The 6255-nt window shown below is 32.8% G+C and overlaps 1 long non-coding RNA gene across 3 annotated transcripts; it reads left to right on the top strand.

Annotated features, from left to right (window-relative positions):
* The first annotated feature begins 1000 nt into the window (after nucleotides 1–1000).
* Nucleotides 1001–5811, top strand: LOC114271825 (uncharacterized). Of its 3 annotated transcripts, none has more exons than XR_014346287.1 (3): nucleotides 1001–1178; nucleotides 1290–1574; nucleotides 5421–5811. It is a non-coding gene; the product is annotated as an uncharacterized LOC114271825 (long non-coding RNA). The 3 variants fall into 3 exon arrangements; XR_003632459.2 differs by having other exon boundaries at nucleotides 1012–1178; nucleotides 5451–5811; XR_014346288.1 differs by lacking the exon at nucleotides 5421–5811 and adding an exon at nucleotides 1972–2426 and having other exon boundaries at nucleotides 1027–1178.
* The last annotated feature ends 444 nt before the right edge of the window (nucleotides 5812–6255 follow it).

Below are 6255 nucleotides of genomic sequence, written 5' to 3'. Positions count from 1 at the left end.
TCAGCTCATTAAGAGCTCATTCGAGATCGTCTTATTGTTTAACATAATTTTAAAGTTGTTAAGTTATCAAAAAAAACTTGAACGACCTATTACTCAATTTGACTCGACTTGTTTTTAGTCTTATTACTCGTATTGTTTTGGTTAAATTATAAATGCATCCCTTGAGATTTTTCAAAAATACAAATTGCTCCTGTCATTTTCGAAATTACAACTTACTTTTTCAAATTTCTAATTTCATAACAAATGACCCATTTGATTAATCAATTATTAAGTCAATTAATAGTTTTTAACGATGGCAAAAATATATTTTAATTAATAATTCTGATAATTTTATGATTGTACATGAGGGTAATTAGAAATTTTAATTTTTATATTAATTATGTTAAATGAATTTTTTTAACAAAAGGGTATTTATAATTTTCAAAATTATACAGAATAATATATATTTTAATTAAATTTTAGAGAGTATGTTTATAATTTGCGTTATTATTTCTAAGAGAAATGTCAAATCAGTGGAATTTAAAAAAATAATTACAAAGAAATATTTTTTTTTATAAATATTAATAATTAAAATTATAAATCTATTCATGAATATAATTATTTTTTTTTCATCATTACAGTGGGCTGGAGTTCAACAATGCTAGAGGGTCATAATTTTTGTGACCACAATGGTTCAAAACTATCAAAACGACATTATAAAACATGTTAAAACGACATCATTTTAATAATTTTGAGCCATTATAACTACAAAAATTATGATTCTCAAACATTTTCCGCTGCAATTACCCCTTACAACAATGATTCATCCCCCCTTTTCCTCCCACCCCCTTTGACCCCCTCTCTCTCTCTCATTGGTTACATTTTTTTTTTTTTCTTTTTTTTCCTGCTCCTCCAATCACCACCTGCCACATGACAAAAGGGGATGAGGGGTGACCCCCAAAAGGGGTCTCAAACATTATTCTTACCCCTTATTTGTATGCAAAGAAAAAATATTCTTCTTTCTTTTTGTCTTTTTGATTTTTCGATACGAAAGGAAATTACACATTTGATACTTGATGGTTGTACTTTGCAGTTACATCACGTCCGACTTCAGAGCTAATACCTTGAAAACTACGGAGAGAAAAAACTTATCTATCCCTTCTGCTCGATCATCTTCCTAGAAGATTCACTAAAACAAGGTATCTCAAAATCCCCAATCACATCCGATTTCTTCAAGAAAATATACATATGTATGCGTCTGTATTCCCATATATTTTAAAAATTCCTGAAATGGGTTTTGTTTGAATCAGGAAAAGGGGTACTGGGTCTTGATTACTTGTTCAGTCTGAGCAAGAAATTTCAAGATTTGGTGAAGAAAAGGTAGAGACCATGGCAGTGCCATGGGGGATGACCCTTTGGATGGCAAGGATGGTGTGGTTGGCCCTGAGTGGTTGGATCACATCATGCTTGACTGTTGCTGATGAGATCGCTGGATCTCTTCGAACTGGTGATATGGGTCCTTCTCATATTGGGTGATTCAAGAATTGTACAGTGAAATTAAGCCAATTCTCTGGTTTGTCCTTGTGAATTTGCTGGTTAGTGTTTGATCTTTTTTTTTTCCCCCTTTAATGTATTTATCTCATCTAAATAGTTGTGTGCTTAATGATTTGAATTTCAATTATCCGGATGAATATTGGCGATATGCTGAGTGTTGATGCATAAATGATTCCTTCTGTTGACTTGAGGATTTTTCAACTGGGTATAGTTTGATGTTTGGTGTAAACATTTAGTGCAGTTTATTTATTTATTTTATTACAATTGTTCATTTTCTGTTTGATGTTTGTTTGATGTTGTCATGTACTTGCATGGTTGATTGAATTACTATTAGGAAGAATAATTGATGCAGACTAATTTTCTAGTTGCACTGTTAAGTTTTTTATTTTTTATAATCGGATGTCCGGGTCGGCTCACGCCCACCTCGAATAATCTCAGGAGACCAATCCCACCGCCTACTTGAGGGGGCCCCATTTAAAGTTAGGGCAAACACCAGTATCGACATGGCCCCAATGAGCTTATTGCTACTAATGGGAACCTGAGACTTGGAGGGAGCACCCCAAGCCCCAAGTTTTGCTCACTAGGCTAACCCCTTGAGGTTTTGCACTGTTAAGTTCCCATGACCTATTGCTTTATTGCGCATGCTTCTATTTCATTTGGAAGAACAGATTTTATATGAACCTGAACACAGACTCTACTGGTGAATTATGACAAATTTGTGATAATCACTGAACCTTTTGATGAGCCTAAATCTAATCAGCAATGTTCGTATGACTCATATTTATAAGTAATTGAATTTTAACCTTAAGCCAAGGTTCCTGTAAACCTTGATTTGGAGTGCCTTGGTTCATGTCTGGTGTTTGCAACTCAGTTGATGTTCATACCGGATTATATATTTTAGTACAATGAAAAAATAATACTGCTGTTCGAGTATTTAAGTGTTCACATTGACATCAAATCTTGCCAGAACCCTATAAATTAGCTTGAACTTATAAATGTGATTCAATGTTGACAATGTTATGCAGGAACTATATATGTGTATTATTACTAAAATGTGTTAGTTCTTCTTGGCTTCTTATTCAAAATCTCTCTTTCTCTTCCAGTTTTAAGGTACATGGGAGTTAACTCTTCGGTCAATCTTTGTAAAAGTTGATATTAATTCCAGTTTATGTATATTGCTTACAATGAAGTCAAGTATAGTTTTTGTTCATGAACCTTATTGAAGAGGACTTAAGTAACTCCTTGATGCAGAGGAATATACGCAGAAACTAGATATCGTTCCACTCGATGAAGAGTCTCAATCCAAGAGAGAACCTTGAATCCAGAAGGGGAAAAACTCTCCAAGTGAAAGACTGAATATTATTGATCAAAGCTCTATTGCCCTAAGGCTTACATCCTTATTTCTAACCAAAAATAATCCTATTTGACTAGGAAATAACCAACTAGGCTAATTCCTTGCAAAACATGAAATGATAAAAGGAAACATAAAGTTACTAAAACCAACAAATTGGAGTTAAGGCCAAATTTGGATACTATAAAGTATTAGAAACACAAGCAGCATGAAAACAGACATTTTTATACAAAGTTATTAGCAAAACAAGACCTTTTTAAAATAGTAGAATACGAATTCTGAGACTCAAAATGTTGGAACCTGCTGAAATGCAGCTTTGGTCATGACTCATGGCGCAGTCAGTGGCTTTGGTCATGGTGCAGCCGAGTTTTGCTCTGTGGTCCATTTCCAACCAGTCTACCAAATTTGAAGCAACTCCAGGCTCATCAGCCAAAATTATTTTTCTGCTCCTGGTCATCAAAATGGCATTTTCTTTGACTTTTGTTGATCCAACTTCCTCTACCACATGTTCTTCATCGTTCTTTCCTTTTGCCAAGGTGGCAACTTGAGCAATTTGAAACCCAAATATACTTGATTTAGAGTACACACAACAAACTCAATCGTTGTAACTTAAAGTTATTACGATTCTTTCGTCATGAGTTTCATAGAATAGAAAGCCCATAGAATATGAGCTGCTTTTGATAAAATAAATTGGTCCACTTTTTTGGTTCTTCAAATTATTCTAGACATTCTATGAATTACTGAGGAATTGTCTATTGGCCAATTAGATTGGCTTTTAAATTAATAGAACAAAGATGACATTTCTAGTGAATGTTAGTTACTTAACATCCATCCACTTTTTGAGAAGGGTGATATTTTTGTTGAATCATTACCTTTGATGGCTTAGTTCATTGGATCATGATATCACACCACCACCACCACTACCACAATCACTGTCTCCTCCTTCTCATCATTGTTAATTCTATAAACAAATACATTCCCTCTTCCATGTCCCCATCATTTAAAGCTCAATCCTTTTCCATGAATGGCTAATCGTTTATTCATCCTAACTCATCATCTTGTAAGTAATTTGTTGCTTGCATATGAAAGAGCTAAGGGAATTCATCTCTTCAGTAATCAACAGATTGAATTTGATAGATCTGCTGAAACTGTCACGTATGGTTCTAGTACAGGTCTTTTCAAATTTCCGAGTTTTAGCATTCCTTGCAAATTAATGTTTGTATGGCCATAAGCAAACTCAGTTCTAGATATTTGTATGGACCAAAAATGTTCAGATATTCACAAGCCTCTCTTGGTAAGGCTGGCCAAAGAGTTTTTGAACTTATCAAACTTTGCAAACGCTCCTGACCTTATGAAATATTATTATGTGGGAAAAGTTAACAAGGATGGAACTTGTTTTTGTGTTCTTTTTGGAAAAGTTTTGTTGTTGATTGTAGAAACTTCAATTGGTATACATGTTAGATGTCCTAACTCCTAAGCACATTCAATTGGTTTCTTTGAAATTAAATATTTGTCTAATTGTTGTGAAAGATCAAATATTGAAATCCGACCTGTCTGCCTGGTGAGGAGAAAAGAGTTATCATGCATTTTATTAGATGATGAGAACAACAAAGGACGAATTAGATGAAAAAGAGAGTGATGCAACACAAGTAAGCAGATATTGGAGAAACAAACAAAGAGATGTATGTATATATGGTTCCTGGTAGCTCTTTTGTATTGTAGTAAGATACCATTCAAACTTTAAGAGGTGAGGGGAAAAGAAATTTGATGAGGTTAATTTTCTTCAAGGAAGATCATTTGTTAATTGCATGTTTAAGCTATTGATTATGCAATAGATCTACTCAAATGTGTCTCTGTCCTGTGATGCCATTGATGAAGTGTTGAACATGCACATCAAAGAGGAAAAACAGAAAGATAGAGAGATTGTAATTCTTTACTCGGCTTTGTGTTGTCTATGAAATTGCTTAGGTTTTTTCCCTACAATCAGCTTCCAAAGGCATGCTGAAATAGTGGGAAACCAATTCTTTCTGTACGTTTAGCAACATAATTTAACATAACTCTCATTCTTCTGAATTCGTGGTATAGATTTCCTTTTCATCCTTTTCTTTCAAGTAATTGAACTTTAATTTCTACTAGACTAGACGGACCTTAAAAATATAAATATGTATATATTTTAAAAAGTACATTGAAGACAAGAAAAGCTAAAAAGGTTGACTTTTTAATAAAAATTTATTTGGTGTGTCTATAGTGAACCATTTTTTGAATTTTTTTTAAAAAAAAATTCTTTTAGACTAGCCAGACATGAAAAGTAAAAACTTTTTACACAAATTAATAAAAAAAAAAAAAGGAAAGAAAGTAAAAGACAAAAAAGTTCGGGAAAAAAATGACTTTTTTAATTGTTGATATATGCAATCATTTTTGTCTTTTTGATTTCATTTGTCTTGCGTCAGGATATAAGAAGACAACATATTGTGGCTCTTTGTGTGTTTTTCTATTTTTTATTTTTTATTTTTTTGCATACTTATTTGCGGAAAAGAATATGGTGAAATTTGTTCATCGCATGCAGTTCAAGTCCAGGTTTTCCTCACAATATAGGTTGATTGACAAAGGTGGCAAGCACTGTCCAAGAGAGCATCCCAAATTTTCCTTTTCAATGGTTTCAAACAGTGAATTGGCCAATACTTTTACATGTTGGGATATACTGTTCTGCTATCATATTTCTCAGCATTGTGTAACGATTTTCTGGTAATATTGTGATTCAATGGCTTGACCTTTTTTTGTGCCTTTGTGATTTTCATTTTTAGTGGCTGGAATAGCTGCTGGACGATGTTTTGATTTTTTCACTGAACTAAAATCCTGTAAAAATATGTTAAACCCATATATATATATATATATAAATATATTCCATATGGTTGTTTTAGATCCAATCAATGGGGATGATCTGGCTACTATAGTATTTCCTAACAATCTGTTGAACCCATATATCTGTTTCCTTAGTTAGTATCCTGTTTATGTGGTGATGGCAATTTTATGTACAAACTAGGTCAAATTCTGGGTTGTATGTTCATGGCTTTAGAAAATTAAATTCAAACTTCATAATTGACTTCATAAATTGATGTAGTTTTCAAGTCTTTAAGTTTCTCTTGTTTATTCTCATAATTTTGATTGGAACATACTAGTGAGGTGTCTACTTTATCATTCCTCTCATATTGAGATGCAGATTGATCTTTTTGTATTGCTTGAAAATTCTAGATTGTATGATTTATTACCCATTACAGAGCTTGTGTATTTTGTAGGTATTCAATTTCATTATTTCTATATATAGAGTTGCTCTCTTTCTTAAATTATTATCATGTAAATGTGATTTCTGC

The sequence above is a fragment of the Camellia sinensis genome, chromosome 12 (genome assembly GCF_055761805.1).
Source record: "Camellia sinensis isolate YWXY chromosome 12, ASM5576180v1, whole genome shotgun sequence".
Classification (NCBI taxonomy): domain Eukaryota; kingdom Viridiplantae; phylum Streptophyta; class Magnoliopsida; order Ericales; family Theaceae; genus Camellia; species Camellia sinensis.
This window is presented reverse-complemented; position numbering and strand designations above follow the sequence as displayed.